This window comes from Myotis lucifugus, unplaced genomic scaffold, assembly GCF_000147115.1.
Source record: "Myotis lucifugus unplaced genomic scaffold, Myoluc2.0 scaffold_25, whole genome shotgun sequence".
Classification (NCBI taxonomy): domain Eukaryota; kingdom Metazoa; phylum Chordata; class Mammalia; order Chiroptera; family Vespertilionidae; genus Myotis; species Myotis lucifugus.
Window position 1 is genome coordinate 320,928 of NW_005871073.1, and position 19,805 is coordinate 340,732.

Sequence of the window (19,805 nt, forward strand, 5' to 3'; positions counted from 1 at the left end):
TTAAGCGAAGTCTGTAATTGTATACATATCACACACACACATATTCACAATACACAACATATACAATGTAGTAAATAGTATCAAAATTGGATCTTTAATTTTTTTCCCCATCTTGAAAACAAGCTGAGAGCTAAAAAATAAAAGCACAAGTAAGTCTATGAGACCAACTTGGAGATGTCTCTCTGACACACACTCAGTTTTGATGTTTTCTGTGACTGCTCTCATTAAATAGTATACAACAGAAAACCTGAACAAGTGTGTGCAATGTAAGTAAACAATGAGTCGCTTTTGCAAGGAAAAGGAGATTTATGGAGAAAATCACTGACATCACTCCTTAGTTCATGAAAAGTCACTGGGGCCTGCTAGACCTTTCTCTGTTCATCATTAAGCTCCTGTTTTTCTTGTCTCAGCAATAAGGAAAATTGAATAGTGCTCATATGATAAAAGAGAAAAATATTTATAAATTCAACATTGAATGATTAAAATGTGTATATGAGACACCTGACAATATGTCACAAAATAACACCCATCCTTTTTAAAGAAAATCTCTATGTAAAAACGGACTTTAGGCCCTGGCCAGACAGCTCAGTTGGTTAAAGCATTGTCCCCAAACACTAAGGTTGTGAGTTCACTCCCTGGTCAGGCACACATAAGAATCAACCAATGAATGCATAAGAAAGTAGAACAACAAAGCAGAAGCTCTCTCTCTCTCTCTCTCTCTCTCTCTCTCTCAATCAATCAATAAAATAAAATTAAAGCATATTTTTAAATACACACATCTAAAAATAAAATTAGCTACCCAAGTATTCCAAACTAGATGGGAGAAAAAAGAAACTTCTTAAAAAAATAGGTCACTGATATTGAATTTTATTACTTAAAGCAATTGTTTAATATTTAATGGCTCACTTAATTTCTCATTGTTAATAGCTTTTTTCCTTAGTAGTAGCAAAAACAGTCCCATGAGAAAACTAAATTATTAGTGTCTAACTTTGTTAATTATGCTTCTAGTATGAATTTGCATCATATTTGTTTAGAAAAGGGAGTTTATTATAAAGACTCATATTTATTCATAAGAAAATTGGATATAATTCAAAGAACAGGGGCTATAACCATGGTAAGGTCCTTAGAATCCAGATTCTTTGAGACAGTTCTTGATTTAAAGGGATATAAGGACTTAGCAGCAGCATCTGGCTAGAAAAACTGCCTCCAATAAATGGGAATCATCAATATGGGTTTATACCTATCAAAACTGGAGTGATTTCCAAAAGCACTGACTGCAGCCTAGCCTTGACCATTCGCTAATACATATTTCCAGAGACAGAAGCTGAATAAATGAGGAGAACATAAGATGTGATGAGTACAACTCCATAAGAAAATAATGAACTATACTATTTAGCAAGCTGCAGCAGAAGCATTGGAACAGAAAAATAAAAATTTAAAACAAATAAGCATATTTTGGCAGATAAAGGATATTATCCATTTGAAAACAGAATAAAGTAATATCAATATTTTCAGTTTGCTAAGTATAAAAAATGATAGTTGAAAGAAGATAATCCAATAGATAATTATAGAGCAGATAAAGTCATCCTATAAAAGTGACTGAGGATTTCTTGCAGAAGATAACAGGGAAGAAATAAGACAGAAAATACTTCTTTTAAAAATAACAGATATGCTAGATAAAAGTCGAGGTCCAAAATTCTAGATAATAGGAATTTCAGAAGAAGAAAATGCAAATAAAAAATGGAGAAACATTGAAAGGAAAATGGATATAAATTGACCAGATATAGAACCAGGTCAAATACCTTGGATTTAAAACACATAGAGTGCTAAAAATTAGAGATTTAAAAATCTAGACACATTATAGTGATAATCTATAATAAAAAAAAGCATGATATGCTAATTAGACCAGACAGCCGAACGACCTTCTGGACGAGCTTCCAGACAAAGCTGGGGTTTCGAGGGCTGAGCCCCTTGCACAAATTTCATGCATCGGGCCTCTAGTTAAGATTATAAAAGACAATGAAATTCAAAGTATTAGTGAAGTATTATCATGAGACTTCTCAACAGAATCACTGGAAGCATGACAAAAATTGAATAGTAATTTTAATGTTTTGATTTAAAAGGATGTTGAAGTTATAATTTATATCCAGAAAATAATTTAATGTAATTAAATTTAATGCAATATTGCTATGAAATACCATACATGAAAGTATGAGAGATGTCATCAAGGCCCATAATAAAAATGCTTCAAGAGAAAATATTTAGAAAATTAGAGAAACAAATCCAAAAGATGATGCTAAAGATGAAAATGTAAGAATGGTGAAACAGCTTGTTAAAGTCTAAGATGAGGAAAAGAAAAAGAAACTATTTCCACTACGAACTAGTACTAAAATGGTAGACAATGTCTACATCCTGCAGTGAGGAAAGAATATATTTTTTAAGAAGACTTAGGAAGAGGTGGCATTTGAGTAAATATATGGTAGTATGGATCTTAGGCTAAAGAATACCAAGATAAGAAAACCAAACATAACTTTTAAATATTCAGAAGAAATCTCAGTCTAAATCAATAAAAGAGAATATGGAAGTAAAAAGAGATAACAGTAAAAGAAAAAACACATAATAAAATTTAAGTGCTAGCATAATGGTGACTGCAGAATTGCATGTTAAAGACATTGTGATTAGGTACTCATTTGTAATCAAGGTAATTTACATTAAAACAAATAAGCTTTTCTTTTTAGTTATTTGGTAAAAATTATAAAGTGCTGCCTGACTGGCATGGCTCAGTGGTTGAGCATCCACCTATGAACCAAGAAGTCACAGTTCAATTCCAAATCAGGGCATAGGCCCACTTTGCAGGCAAAAACATGCATAAATCTCAAAAGCATTTACTATGATAAATAACCCAGAGATTAATAAAACCAAAAAACTGATAAAACCATATACCTATTTTTTTCATTTATATAACATTTTAGAAAGGCAAGACAATTGTGACAGAAATCAGATCTATGGTTTTCAGAGATCAGAAATAGGGAGGGAAGAGTTAAATACAAAGTGGCATGAAGGAACTGCTATATAATGTTTTATATCTCAACTAGAGGCCTGGTGCATGAGATTCATGCACTGGGCGAGGGGGTGTCCCTTAGCCCACCCTGTGCCCTCTCACAGTCTGGGACACCTTTCTCCTTACCGCCCGCCTGCTCACTGCTCCTTACTGCTTGGCTCGCTGCTCCTTAGCTCTACTGTGGAGGCGGGAGAAACTCCTTCCACCGCTGCTGGGATCGCCAGCCATGAGCCCGGCTTCTGGCTAAGTGGTGCTCCCTCTGTGGGAGAGCACTGACCACCAGGGGGCAGCTCCTGCATTGACCGCCTGCCCCCTGGTGGTCAGTGCGCATCATAGCGGCCAGTGTTTGGTCACTTTGCATATTAGGCTTTTATTATATAGGACTAGAGGCCTGGTGCACAAAAATTTGTGCACTAGGGGGGGGGGTCCCTCATCCCGTCCTGTGCCCTCTCGCAGTCTGGGACTCCTCGGGAGATAACAACCTGCTGGCTTAGGCCTGCTCCTGGGTGGCAGAGGGCAGGCCCAAGCCCTAGGTGCAGCCCCTGGTCAGGCTCAGAGCAGGGCTGATTGGGGAGTTGGGGCACCACCCCCTGTCATGCACAGAGCAGGACGGATCAGGAGGTTGCGATGCCACCCCTAATCACTCTCAGGGTAGGGCCGATTGGGGGATTGGGGCACCGCCCCCTGTCACACTCAAGGCAGGGTCGATGGGGAGGTTGCGGCGCCACCCCCTGTCACTCACAGAGCAAGGCCCATCAGGGGGTTGGGGCTCCATAGCCTGTCATGCACAGAGCAGGGCCAATCAGGGGGTTGAGGAGCTCCCCCGTGTCACGCACAGAGCAGGGCCCATCAGGGGGGTTGGGGCTCCGTACCCTGTCACACACAGAGCAGGGCCCATCAGGGCGTTGAGGAGCTCCCCCCGTCACTCACAGAGTAGGGCCAATAGGGGGGTTGGGGCGCCGCCCTCTATCACCCACAGAGCAGGGCTGATCAGGGGATTGAGGCACCACCACTGTCACACTCAGGGCAGGGCCGATGGGGAGGTTATAGCTCTACCCTGTCACACACAGAGCAGGGCCCGTGGGGGGTGGGGGGTTGGGGCGCCGCCCTCTATTACCCACAGAGCAGGGCCGATCAGGGGGTTGGGGTGCCTTCCCTTGTCACGAACAGAGCAGGGTGGATAGGAGGTTGTGGCCCTGCCCCCTGTCACACACAGAGCCGCAGGGCGATCAGGGGGTTTGGGCGCTGCCCCCTGTCACGCCGATCCCGGTGCCGGGAGGCATATTAGCCTTTTACTATATAGAACAGAGGCCTGGTGCACGGGTGGGGGTCGGCTGGTTTGCCCTGAAGGATGTTCCGGATCAGGGTGGGGGTCCCCACTGGGGTGCCTAGCCAGTCTGGCTGAGGGGCTGAGGGCCGTTTTCAGGCTGGCGGGTGACTGAAGCTCCCAACCGCTCCTTTTTTCTTTTTTTTTCTTTTTTATTCTGGGCCAGCTTTAGCTCTGAGTCCTCGGCTGCTGAAAGCCGGTTTCTGGCCTTTGTTTACCTTCTGTATTTGATACAATGTTGCGGTCCGGCTGGCGGAAGCCCAGCTGACTAAAGCTGGTTTCTGGGGTTTTGTTTAGCTTCTATATTTGCAACATAGTGGCTTAGAGTTGCAGCTGAGAGGCCGGCAAGTCAGGCGGGGAACGCTGGAGTCTGCCATCACTGGAGCAAGCAAGCCTCCCTGTTCGCTTCAAGCTGCCTGGCTGCTGGCCGCCATCTTGGCTGGCAGTTAATTTGCATATCTCACTGATTAGCCAATGGGAAGGGTAGCGGATGTACGGCTAATTACCATGTTTCTATTTTATTAGATAGGATTGTTAAGGTAATTATATAAACATTAGAGGCCTGGTGCACGGATTCGTGCACAGGTGAGGTCCCTCAACCTGGCCAGTGATTGGGGCCTATCAGGGCCTGCTGGCCAGGGGGAGGTTGTTTGAGGGAGCTCACTGAATACCATCGGGCAGCTCCTGTGTTGAGCATCTTCCCCCTGGTGGTCAGTGCATCATTATAGCTACCGGTCGACTGGTCATAATGGTTGCTTAGGTTTTTATATATATAGATATACATTTGTCAAAATTCATTGACTTGTGAACTAAAATTAGTGAATTATAATACATTTCAATTATACCAGAATACAGCTGATTTTATAAAATCAATTTGGCTAATTCTGAAATCTATGCTATTTGCATGCTAATCATCCTAACATAGTCATCCTTAGTCATGTCCTAAAGTATGGAAAAATATTTCCTGTTTAACTTTAGTATCTGGGTGTGTGTCTATTGACACACCACCTACTTTTAATTAGAAAATAAATGACTATGTGTATTGTGCAAACACAAGTTTCCTGAATCTGGTCTATCTGGTATATCTTTTAAATAATGCAGCTAATAATGTGGTTTAGAACTTTTAAAAAATTAGCCTCAGGTAATCTCTGAAGTGAAATGAGTCTTGGGATACAATGATAAAATCTTTCCAATCTTGGTTTTATCCATGTGACATATCTGTCTAATTATGAATCTGACTATATAGAATATATTATAATTACTGGACTGTGGTTTATTGCTTTGATTGGTAATTGTTATTAGTTTTGGCTAATTGACCTGAAAACTACACCTATTGTGCTTGATTAGTAGTATCTAGATAACTATTAGATAATATTAGTTTATGATATTTATTTTTATGTATATTAGATATTAATGAATAAAAATAAAAATAATGAACTGATGATAATATTTATAATTTAGGACTCAGAACATCTAAATTTAATTCAAAAGAATTCACATTTTACTAAATACATATGAAAATTAATATCTGTAGTATTCAGATAAAAGATGGCTATGCCTTAGTAAAAGTACAAATATTTCTTTAGTGCCTATTATGTGCCAGTTATTTTGGTTCTAGCCATTCATTTATTCATTTAGTGAGCACATATATTTTGAGCTCTTACCAATTACTAGAAACTATGATATGTGCTGGAGCTTCAGTGATCAAGATAGACACTGTGACTGCTGGTCCAAGATAGCAGACTGAGCATGTGCTTAACCATTTATGGAAAGACATCACCTAATGTCACATCATTTCTTTAATTTTTAGGAGGCACATCATTGCGCAGAATCAGGATTACATTTATCAGTTCTTATAGTCAGCTGTGACCATTTGGCAACGTTTTGCTAATGAGGTATGTAAGCCACATTTTTAGAGTGTTCTCCTTTATAATGACTAGAACAGTGGTTCTCAACCTGTGGGTCGCGACCCCTTTGGCGGTCGAACAACCCTTTCACAGGGGTCGCCTAAGACCATCCTGCATATCAGATATTTACATTATGATTCATAACAGTAGCAACATTACAGTTATGAAATAGCAACAAAAATAATTTTATGTTTGGGTCACAACATGAGGAACTGTATTTTAAGGGCCAGAAGGTTGAGAACCACTGACCTAGGGTATCTATTCTCCTGTTTTTTTCTCGGCTGCTTAGAAACATATGAAAGCAAGACCTTTGAAGGTAGTCATGAAACATAGCAAAGCAACGAAGGCAGTTGGGCCATATCACATCCCATGTTCTGCTATCACTGTATTTAACAATCTGTTATCTTCTTTGAATATGTTGTTATCTTTTTCTGTTATCTTCTTTGAATATGTTGTTATCTCCAAGATCAGTGAAATGTTATGTGGTGGATCCTTTTTTTGAATGATGCTTTTATACTAGTGTATGCCCAACTGTCATTTTCTTCACTTCCCAAGGTCAGCATTTGCTTCCAATTGTGTTTTAATGACTGATTCATGGATTAATAATTAAGAAACTCTACTAAAAGTCAAGGCGATAGATAGACGCATAACTTTAGCACATGGACTGATGCCATTATTATGGGTTAGTGGCCTTAAGCATCAGTGACCCCACTTTTCACTCTAGAGAGCAGAAACCCTCTTTCCAAGCTCAGTACTCAACTCTGCTCCTTTAATATACCAGATGAGCAGGGATTAGCTCTGACCATGGCCTATGTGTATAGCACTCTAATGCCTGAGCCCATTCATTCTCAGGTGCTCACTGGCTCACTTCTTAACTTTAGAGAGGTTCTAATAGGAGAAATGATGGCTAGGTTGTTTCTCTGTCCTGGTGGGACCCAATAATTCCTGTAATATTCACTAACAATATATTGGGCCTTGGTGATCTGTTAATCAGCAAGTGGATCTGTATTTAAAGGGCCAGAAGGTTGAGAACCACTCTTTCTAAAAATCACTGGAAAAAATATCCTCAGGTGATGTATAACAACAACAACAAAAAAGAGTCAAAAGGCAACAGAAAGGACAATAGATATTAGCAATGAAAATAAATGGAGAATGATAGAGGCAGATGACAGGTACACAGATTTTACAGAAAGGTAAAGATCAATGGAATGAAATTCTTAATGGAAGCAAAAAATAATAATTAGCCTGCCTACCATCACTTTAATTTATCCATCCATTTATTGATTTATTATTTCTTTTAATTCATTCCTTTTTACATTTATTTGGTCATTAAAAAACATTTAGTTATCACTTGCTATACACCAGGTTGTGAGAAAACTCTGAAAGTTAAATACTCTGTTATCGAGTTTTCCAAGCTTAGGTGAGGAGAAAGAGGTGTAGAAAGAGAATGACACATCAGCATAAGAGCTCCAACAATGGTCTCTACAGAGTGTTCTGTGGAAACAGAAAGAGGGGATTATGTGAGTATCAAAAGGACTCAGTCAGTCATAAGAAGTACATGGAGAATGTGAAGTTGAATTTTAATTGAATACTTACTTCTGAGTAGGATTTCACCATGGGATTTAGAGAAAGACATAAAGACATAAGAAGGGCATATGGAGAATTCATTTAGAAAAGGCCTTCAGTAAACTTAGGAAGTACAAATGACCATGAGGCAGTCCTCTTAGCATAAAAAATCATTTTATTTTCTTGAATAAGTAGACCTTAATTTCAGCAGAATATCATTACTCAGCATTACTGCAGTGTAATAAAGTTGTACCTCTTTCCAGGTGCACTGAATTTAGCACCTATATCCATGCCCATGTGTAGTCAGCTGTCCTACAGGTTACTTACCTAACAAGATATTTTATTTAACTTTCTGTATACTTAAGTGTCTAATTATGTTTGACTAAGATGGATATTAATTAACACATTCTGTTCTAATCATCCATGTTCTTGATATTCTTTCTCATTAAGGTCTAATCCAACCCATTCCTCTACTTCCATTGTTAAACTTTTCCATAAGACATTATTCTAATAAGATTGCTGTATGCTGAAATAATACTAAGTCATTTTCAGTTGTATATGATAATATTTTAAACAGTCTGTGAAGCGTTTTTATTCATTTATAGGATAAAATGTACTGGGCACTTTGTTACTTGACAGAATTAGTTGTTCTAAGTCTAATGTGCCAGTTAAAATATAAGTGCATATTTCCAACTGTCTTTTTTTCCTCTAAGTCTAGGATTAGCAATTTTAATTTGAATTGTTACATTCATAGACCTTCAACTGGTAGAAGACAAGCTGTACAGTCAATGACAGACGTTAGTACATCTTTGAAGATATATTTTAAGGACATTTAACGACTGAATAAAATATTTTTATAAATAAGGAGACCATATTTTTTGTAGCTATTTTTTCTGGATTAAAAACCATTTTTCTCATTATGGATTTCTGAGATAAAATAATAATAAGAGGAAATAAATTTTCTTTTTTTTGCTCTCACATTGCCAGTTGTTAGACCTGTAATATAACCCACACAGAACAATTGTCCCTTCACTGCATAAATTAATATCACACATTCAATCATATATTCACCAAATATTTCTACATGGGAGACCTACTGGTCTCAGATTAGTCAAGACTGATCAAATAACAAATCTTTATTATATTTCTAATTTTTAAACTTTTTTTCTGATAAATATGGAGAACCTTGTGGTACCAAGTCTTAATGTGTGATAAAAATGTCCATTTTAATCTCCTTTAATTTACTTTAGTGTAAAACTATTCATAAACTACAAGTAAAGCAAAAAAAATCTTGTCTTCAGAAATGAAACCAGAGTAACTATGATCTGTTTTATCAATTAATTGAAGCCACCATTTGAACATTTCATTTGAGCGACAAATGACCACTCAGTAGGTGCTCCATTCTCATCATACTACAACAATTTTGCATGTTTTTACCTCAGTTATTTGGCTTAAATTTGTCTTCCTTCCTACAATATACAATACTCCCTTTTCTCCCCTCATACTCCCTTCTCAATCTGGAAAATGTGCGTGTGTGTGTGTGTGTGTGTGTGTGTGTTTCCTTGAAGTCACCTGTTTTGTTTTTTTTAAGCTTTTATTTTTTTTAACATCATTTTTTTTCTTTATTGATTAAGGTATCACATATGTGTCCTTATCCCTCCACTCATGCCCTCACCCCACTGGTGTCTGTGTCCATTGGTTAGGCTTATATGCATGCATACAAGTCCTTTGGTTGATCTCTCCCCATTACCCCCACCCTCCCCTACCTTCCCTCTGAGGTTTGACGGTCTGATCAATGCTTCTCTGCCTCTGGATCTGTTTTTGTTTTTTTTTCCATCAGTTTATGTTGTTCATTATATCCCACAAATGAGTGAGGTCATGTGATATTTATCTTTCTCTGACTGGCATATTTTGCTTAGCATAATGCTCTCCAGTTCCATCCATGTTGTTGCAAATGGTAAGAATGCCTTCTTTTTTACTGCAGCGTAGTATTCCATCGTGTAGATGTGCCACAGTTTTCTAATCCATTCATCTGCTGATGGGCACTTAGTCTGTTTCCAAATCTCAGCTGTGGGTAAATTGTGCTGCTATGAACCTAAGGATGCATATATCCTTTTCTGATTGGTGTTTCTAGTTTCTTGGGGATATATTCCTAGAAGTGGGATCACTGGGTCAAAATGGGAGTTCCATTTTTAGGTTTTTGAGGGAAAAGCCATACTGTTCTTGGATCCGCAACTACCTTTCTCACTGTTAGGCAATAGTTCCTTAGCCACCTTTCACATAACTAATTTCTATTAATAGAGTCACCTCATTTAATTTTACTGTATTCATGAGGTCTTGATAGATTATTAACTTGGCGAAGTTGAAAAGTTTAGTCAGTTTCTCTGAGCTTTAATTCCCTCTTCTATAAAAAGAAAATTGAAGGCTTAACCAGTTTGGCTCGGTGGATAGAGCATCGGCCTGCAGACTGAAAGGTCCCAGGTTCGATTCCGGTCAAGGGCATGTACCTTGGTTGAGGGCACATCCCCAGTAGGAGGTGTGCAGGAGGCAGCTGATTGATGTTTCTCTCTCATCGATGCTCCTAACTCTCTACCCCTCTCCCTTCCTCTCTAAAAAATCAATAAAATTTATTTTTAAAAAAAGAAAATTGAAGTTATTAGTAGTTCCTAACTGAACAAGTTGCTATACTCATCCAAATACTCACCATAATGTTCTCATAATAAAGACCTCACAGATTTCTTTGTTATTGCTGTTGTGATAATGTTATTTTAGTTATTGTTACCACTATGAGTAGTTGTGGTAGTAGAAGTACTTATCATAGTATTTTAAATATGGGAAGGCAGGAACATAGTCCTATTCAGTTATGTTTTTTAACCTAGTCCCCAGTCCAATCTCTAGAACCTAGTAGATGAACAAATGTATGTGTATGTATATATATTTTCTTTTTAATGAACTAGTGAATGCACGATTAAACTTGAGAAACTTTGTTAGGTGACTTTCTCAAGATCATTTTCTATTCTCAAACTTATATACAGTTATGATTAAAAATGATATGTATGTATAAAAGAATTAAAACACAAAATAATAAAAACTATGGTAGAATAGGTACAAAGTTAATCATAAGCACCTGTAGGAACTGTCCCAAAATTTTGCCTTGGGAGTAAGGGAAAGAGTGGGAGAAGTAATATTTGCTCTTTAGTTTTGCTGAATTAGTTTGTCCAGGGATGATGTATAAGGATGATCTCCTTTTACATTTTCTATTCAGGTATAATTGACATACAACATATTAGTTTGATTGTACAACACAATGATTCAATATTTGTGTACATTGCAAAATGATCACCATAAGTAGTTTTCATCCATCACCATAAATAGCTATAATTTTTTTCTTTTTTTTTCTTGTGATGAGGACTTTTAAGATTTAATCTCTTGGCAATTTTCAAATATGTAGTAAAGTATTATTAACTATATTCACCATTCCAATGACATTTTTTGTAACTGGACATGATTCATTTATGTTTATAATATCTTACTCATTACTGAAAATTTGTACCTTTAATGCCCTTCATCCATTTTGCCCATCCTACCTCCCCTCTGGCAACCATCAATCTGTTCTCTGTATGTGTGAATTTATCTGTCTGTTTGTTTATTTTGTTTGCTAGTTTCCTCATGTAAATCAGATCATTAGGTATTTGTCTTTCTCTGTCTGATTTATTTCACTAAGCATAATGCCCTCATGGTACATACATGTTGTCCAAATGGCAAGACTTTGTTTTTGTATAGTATACCTTGTACTAATATATATATATATGTGTGTATATATATATGTATATATTATATATACATATATATATATAATAATATATATATATTAGAGGCCCGGTGCACAAAAATTTGTGCACTCGTGGGGGGGGGGGTCCCTCAGCCCGGCCTGTGCCCTCTCGCAGTCTGGGACCCCTCGGGGGATGACCACCTGCTGGCTTAGGTCCGATCCCCAGGGGATTTTGCCTAAGATGGCAATCAGACATCCCTCTGGAAGCCTGGCAGCCCTCGGGGGATGTCCACTTGCCAGCGGGGAGCAGGCCTAAACTGCAGTCGGACATCCTTAGCCCTGCTGAGGAGGCAAGAGAGGCTCCCACCACCACCACGGTACTGGCAGCCATCAGCCTGGCTTGTGGCTGAGCAGAGCTCCTCCCATGTGAGAGCGCCCTGACCACCAGAAGGCAGCTCCTGCATTGAGCATCTGCCCCCTGGTGGTCAGTGTGTGTCATAGTGACCAGTCATTCTCAGTCGTTCTGCTGTTAGGGTCAGTTTGCATATTACCCTTTTACTATATAGTATAGAGGCCTGGTGCACGGGTGGGGGCTGGCTGGTTTGCCCTGAAGGGTGTCCCGGATCAGGGTGGGGGTCCCGCTTGGGTGCCTGGCTAGCCTGGATGAGGGGCTGATGGCTGTTTGCAGCTGGTCACACCCCCTTCAGGGTGGGGGTCCCCACTGGGGTGGCCTGGCCAGTCTGGATGAGGGGCTGAGGGCCATTTTCAGGCTGGCGGGTGACTGAAGCTCCCAACCTCTCATTTTTTTCTTTTTCTTTTTTTTTATCCTGGGATTTATTTACCTTCTATGGCTGTCACTGGAACTGAGAGCTGGCTTTAGCTCTGAGGCTCGGCTCCAGCTCTGAGACCTCAGCTGCTGAAAGCAGGTTTCTGGGGTTTGTTTAGCTTCTATAATTGCAACATTGTTTCTTAGAGTGCAGCTCAGAGCCCAGCAGCGGCAGGCGGGGAACCTTGGCTTCCTCCATCACTGGAGCAAGCAAGCCTCCTGTTCACTTCAGTGGCCTGGCTGCTGGCCGCCATCTTGGTTGGCAGTTAATTTGCATATAGCCCTGATTAGCCAATGGGAAGCGTGTCGGAGGTACGGTTAATTACCATGTTTGTCTATTATTAGATAGGATATATATATATATATATATATATATATATATATATATATATATCACATCTTTATCCATTCTTCCATGGATGAATTTAGGTTGTTTTCATATCTTGCCCATTCTAAATAACTAGAGGCCCAGTGCACGAAATTTGTGCACTGGTAGAGTCCCTAGAACAGTGGTTCTCAACCTTCCTAATGCCATGACCCTTTAATAGAGTTCCTCATGTTGTGGTGACCCCCAATTTCATTGCTACAAATTGAACATAATTAAAGCATAGTGATTAATCACAAAAACAGTATGTAATTATATATGTGTTTTCCGATGGTCTTAGGCGATTCCTGTGAAAGGGTCGTTCGACTCCCAAAGGGGTAGCGACCCACAGGTTGAGAACTGCTGCCCTAGAGGCTGGTGGTGGCTAGCCAGGGCCTCCCTCCCTTCTCCCAGCCAGCCCCACCCCCTCATCGAACTCCCAGAAGAACTCCCAGTCGATGGGGACAATTTGCATACTATGCTTTTATTATATAGGATGCTTCAATGAACATGGGGGTTGGAATTAACTCCATTTTAAAACAACTACTCAGTAAATCTTATGCAGCTAACATTTTGGAACATGACTTTTGGAAGCAATGGAAAGTTATTTAAAACACTATGAAAGAAACTTTACTGAGATATATTTTAAAAGTTAATAGATAAAAAAAAGGTATACATATTTATTACATGGGAAATAAATGAGCATCTAAGGAAGTGCACTGTTTTCACAATTTTGTGTGAAATTGAGCTTCCTTAATAACAAACCATATAACATTGTCTCACATATTTTGTCAACATAACAATGTCCAAACCTCTACAAAAAAGTTTATAAGTTTATTTGAGCCAAACAGAAGATACACCTATAAGCAAGATCTTAACACATTGGGGACCAGTAGTTTTATTGCTAGCGTTACCCAGTGGCCAGATAAGTTTCTATTGAACGAGTACAAAAAACGTTTTACATAAATGTTAAAGGCACGCCTTAAAATTAAATACCCATTGCATTTTGAAATTTTTTATTAAATATTTTTACATGTAAATCTTTTTAAAATATGATACTTTGTAAAACATTGTGTAATATGAAAACACGAGAATTCTCGTGATCCGTCCTCAATGTTTAGCAGACAGAATATGCTGCGAATGATAATTTTACAGTTCTTTTTATACATTTGGAATTAAGGAGGGAAGTAAGGAAGACTACATGGAGGTTGGAGGAAGCAAGGCAGGGAAATACCTGTGATTGGATTACAAGATAGTTAACAAGATCATACGTTACCTTGATTGGTTATTCCAGAGAGGGTTCTGAAAAGGAGGATTATTCTGGTATTTCAAAGATGTGATAACATAGACAGACAAGAACAATGGACAGGTCTTGCTTAAGGCAAAGATAAACTTTTTACTAAAGAAGTTATCAACCTGGGGCATGACCCACCATGACCTGCCCAGTTAGAAATTTATGATAGATAGTCCTCTGAGGTTACTTTTAGTAACTGGACTTGTCAGATTTATTAGAGAGCCCCCTTTCCTTCACATTTTAGAACACGTCTTTTTAATTCATTTATGTTTATAATATTTCAGTCATAAAAATAAATAAAATTCAGTGACCTCTTAAAAATAGTCCATAAGTCACAAGACTTTTAAATTCCTAGTGAATGTACAGAATATAGGAAAAGTGGTTAATTAGTAATTTTTTCTGTTATTTGAAAAATTAGTAAGGTGGATTTGAGATAGAGATGGAGTTTCCATAGGTTCCAAATCTCCTGATATGAGATTTAGAATAAGATTAGTAGCTGAGCTGTCATATCATAGAGTCCTGTTTTCAACTGGAAACAAACATGAGATTAAGCCCTGTGAGATGAATAATTTTCTAGAAAACTTTTATCTGTGAGGTGGTAACCTTTTAGCTTTTTTAGAAAATAGCACAATAAAGTCCTTAGTAAGCTTGTTAGCTAAAATCATATGTAAAATGTTAAATTTAAAAGGAGTTTTAAATTTGAGTAAGCTTGATAATTAAAGTGTTGAAGATTAAAGGGGAAATAGTTACTGACCTTTTATTCCACTTTATTACAAAGATGCACAAAAAACAGGTACTTTTAAAACAGAGAAAATGCCTAAGTATGGGCCGTCTGAGAGGCTAAACTGTCAGAGCAGTCAGGGCCTTTCCACCAGCTATGCCAAAATCAAGAGCTTTGCAATGGATAACACGCTTAGGAATCTGTTACCCAGAGGGGAAAAAAAGAAAGTGCGTGTTCTCTCTCTCTCTCTCTCTCTCTCTCTCTCTCTCTCTCTCTCTCTATATATATATATATATATATATATATATATCTCCACCTGGCACCATACATAGTTATTAAAATGTTATTGACTAGATTCCCTATGCTGTACTTTACATCCCCATGACTATTGTCATTACCAATTTGTACTTCTTAATCCCTTTACCTATTTCACCCAGCCTCCCAAACACCCCCTCCCCTTTGGCAACCCCAGTCTGTTCTCTGAAACTAACACAAAGTAATACTAAATAAAAACTATAATTGAAAAATAAAAATTTAAAAAATGAGAGGATAACTGCACTTATCATACACATACATTGTTATACTGTTGATCTTCATTATTTGCAGATTCCTTACTAGCAAATTTGCCTACACATTAATATTCATTTGTAACCCCCAATTCAGTACTTGAGGCTGCTTTGCCAGGCATTTGGAGATGCAAAACAGCAAAAAGTGTGTTGATCAACATTCACGTTCCCAGCTGAGGCTGAACAAAAGCAATGCCTTGCTCTTGGTTGAGCTCTCATGTTGCAAACAATTGTCTTTTACAGGGTTCAGGGTAGATTTAATGTAAAGGTTTTTTGTTTGTTTGTTTGTTTTTACAATTCTGTGCTCTTTGTTGGTGATTTTCCTGTTTGAAATGACCCCCAAGATGAAGTGCTGTCTAGTATTTTTAAGCATAGGATGGTTTATGACACTATATTATGACAGTTTATTCTGTCATGAGTTATAGTGCCATTGACCATAACTTGAATGTTAAAGAATCAACAATATATTAAATAAGGTATCTTAAAATAGAAACACACAAAATATAAGTTTATATATTGGTTGGTTGATAAAAATGTTGCAACCAGACACTCACAGGATTCTAATCCTGTATTTCTCCCTGGGGACAACAATTTCATATTTGCTAATTTACTGTTCATGATTACTTTCTAGAACTACTATAAATAATGGAAATCAACTGTATTTATAATACAAGAGAAATTTTTAGAACTAAAGCAATGTTTTACCATTCTAATTTTTAAAAAAGTAAAATAAATATAATTTGGGGGGAGAAATTGGTTAACAAATTATAATATATTTAATTTATCTTAATTATGTCACAATAATATATTAATATCATGGAACTACATATAAAATTGAAGAATTTGAAACTTTGGAATAAGTTTATTGTTACTTTAGAGCTGATATTACTAATTTTTTGTGCACAAGCATCATGTAACTATGATTCCTAGGCATTTACAAATCCCTAGGAATTTAGAAAATTTGAGCAGGTACTATGTATATTTATTGTTTTAAAATTTTATAAGTGAAAAATGTAATTGTAGAATATCAGTACTAAAAATAATTTCAATATCTAAAGATGTTGCCATTTTTCTCCATTTACATTTATTCACAGTGACAAAATAAAGGAGTTGAGTGATTACTTGATTTACTATTAAATTTGAAATATATACCAATAATCTCAAAAATCAACAAAATGTCTATGCCTATTCTGTAATAATCTTTTAATAAATATGATCAACCTCCATACCATTTAAATAATCATTCTCCATTCCTCTCACTCCTTATACCTTATCAAAATACTAATCTTCTTTCTCTATATAGATTTACCTATTCTGGATATTCATATATAAGGAACCATTCAATGTGTGAACTTTTATCTAGCTTCTTTCACTTAATAATGCTTTCAAAGATTATTCAAGTTGTACATATATTTCTTTTTATGGGTGACCAATATTTTATTGTATGCATATTCTGCATTTTGTATATTCATTCGCTCATTGATAGACATTGTTCCACCTTTTGTCTGTATTGATAACTAGAGGCCTGGTGCACAAATTCTTGCATGGGAGGGGTCCGACAACCGCTGGGATGGGGGTCGATTGGGGCCAGGCCGGTGGGGGAGGGAAGGGCTGCAGGTGGTTGGCTGGCCAGCCTGCCTCTAATCGGGGGGAGGGGGGTGATGATCAGGGGCTGTGCTGGCTGGGGGGAGGGTCTGCGGGAGGTTGGCGGAGCTGATCAGGGTCTTGATCAGGCCAGTTGGCCACCACAGTGCAGATCATAGCGACTGATCATTCTGATCATTTGGCTTTTATATATATACAGATACTGCTATAAACATTCACATATAAGTTTCTATGTAGACATATGTTTTCATTTTTCTTAAATATATACCTAGAAATGGAATGTCAAGGTAACATTCTAATTCTATTTCTACTTGAACAAACACAAACTGCTCTTCATAGAACTGGCCCTCTTTTATATCCCAAAAATCAATATCAATATATGAAAATTCCCATTTATCCATAGCCTTATTAACACATTATTTTTCGTTTAAAAATTATTATAAATATCTAGTAGACATGAGGTAGTGTCTCATTTTGGTTTTGATTTGTATTTTCCTAATGACTTGTGCTGTTGACATCATGGCATGTGGTTATTGGATATTTGTATTTCCTCTTTAGAGATATACAAATATTTCCACAAGCTCTCTGTCCATTAATTGGAGTATTCTTTCATTTCCTTCAGTAACACTTGTAGTTTTTTGTTTACAAATCTATTTTTGGAGAAATGCACATTCAAGTTCTTTGCCCATTTTAAAAAATCAGGTTGTTGTTGTTTATTCATAGAACTAGTTTACATATTCTTGATATTACCCCCTTAACAAATGTATGATTTACAAATATTTTCTCTCATTCTGTAGGTTGCCTTGTCAGTATATTGATAGTGTCCTTAGGTGTACAAAAATTTTTAATTTTGAGGATGTCCAACTTAACTTATCTATTTTTATTTTATTTCCTATGCTTTTAGAGTTATATTCAAGAAATCATTGCCAAATCCAATTTTAATGAAATTTACCCCCTGTGTTTCCTTCTAACACTTTAAAAACTATTTTCATTTAGATCAGTGGTTCCCAAACTTATTTGGCCTAACGCCCCCTTTCCAGAAAAAAATATTACTCAGACCCTGGAAATTAATCTTTTAAAAATTTTAATAGCAGTTACTCATCACCCTCAAATGCACCTGTGGCCATCACCACCCCCCTGGATCGCTGCAGCGCCCACCGGGAGGCGGTAGCGCCCACTTTGGGAATCACTGATTTAGATCTTTGATCCATTTTGAGTTAACTTTGTATATGGTGCAAAGTAAGGATCCAACATTATATATGTACACCTCTATATTTCTATATTTACATCTATCTATATAGATATAGACATTTCCTTCAGTGGCTTTTATAGCTTTTAGTATAAATTTCTTCCCTCCTGTTTAAAGTTTATTTTAATTTTATGTTTGATGCTATCCTATATAATAAAGAGCTAGTATGCTAATTAGACCAAACAGAAGAACGGCCATCCGGACGACCTTCTGGACGAAGCCGGGACTGTGAGGGCCAGCCGAGGCAGTGAGGGGCTACGAGGGCTGAGCCCATAGCACAAATTTCGTGCACTGGGCCTGCAGTTATAAATAAAATTGTTTTCTTAATTTCCTTTTCAAATGGTTCATTGTTAGTGTACATGACTGCAACTGATTTTTGAGTGCTGATTTTTATATTCATCCATTAGTTTTAAGTTTTCTTTTTTTTTTTTACATAGAAACTATAAGGTTTTCTATGTAGAACTTCATTTCTTCTGTGAATAGAAATAATTTTACATCTTTCTTTTCAACATGCATGCTTTTATTTCTTTTTCTTGCTTAATTGATCTGGCTAGGAGTTCTAGTACTGTGTTAAGTAAAAATGTTAAATGTTAAAGGAAGAATCTTTGTCTTGCCAGGCTGGTGTGGCTCAGTAATTGAGTATCGACCCATGCTCCAAGAGGTCACTGGTTCAATTCTAAGTCAGGGCACATTCCAGGGTTTCTGGCTTGATCCCCAGTAGGAGATGTGCAGGAGGGAGCTGGTTGATGTTTGTCTCTCATTGATGTTTCTCTTTCTCTCTCTTTCCCTTTCCCTTCCTCTTTCTAAAAAATCAATAAAAACATTTTTTTAAATGAATCTTTTTGTGTTTTGTTTTTTTTAATTGTGGAGGAAAGTCCACCATGTGGTATGATGTTGCCTGTATATTTTTCATGTATGGCCATTTATATATTAAGATAACTTCTATTCCTAATTTGCAGAGTGATTTTATCTTCAAAGGGTGCTGAATTTTGTCAAATGCATTTACCACATAACTTTAAGTAATAGTGTGTTATCCTTCCTTCGTTTTGTGAATGTGGTACATTACACTGATTTATTTTCATATGTTATATCACCCTTGCATTTCAGAGGTATATTCTACTTGGAGTTAATGTATAATTCTTTTTTTCTTCTTTTTTTAAAAATCTTTAATGTTGAAAGTATTGCATATGTCTCCCTTTTCCCCCATTGACCCCTTCTAGCCCACCCCCACTTACCACCCAGGCCTTCACCACCCTATTGTCTGTGTCCTATGCAAGTTTTTTGTTGATCTCTTCCCACCCACTCACCCTCTCCTGCCTTCCCTCTGAGATTTGACAGTCTGTTCCATGTTTTCTATGTCTCTGGATCTATTTTGTTCATCAGTTTATTTTGTTCATGTGATACTTCTCTGACTGGCTTATTTCACTTTGCATAATAATCTCCAGGTCTCTGCATGCTGTCTTCAAAGGGTAAGAGATCCTTATTTTTCACTGCTATATAGTAGTCCAAGGATACTATACCTTTTTTTATTTTTTCCACTCATCTAC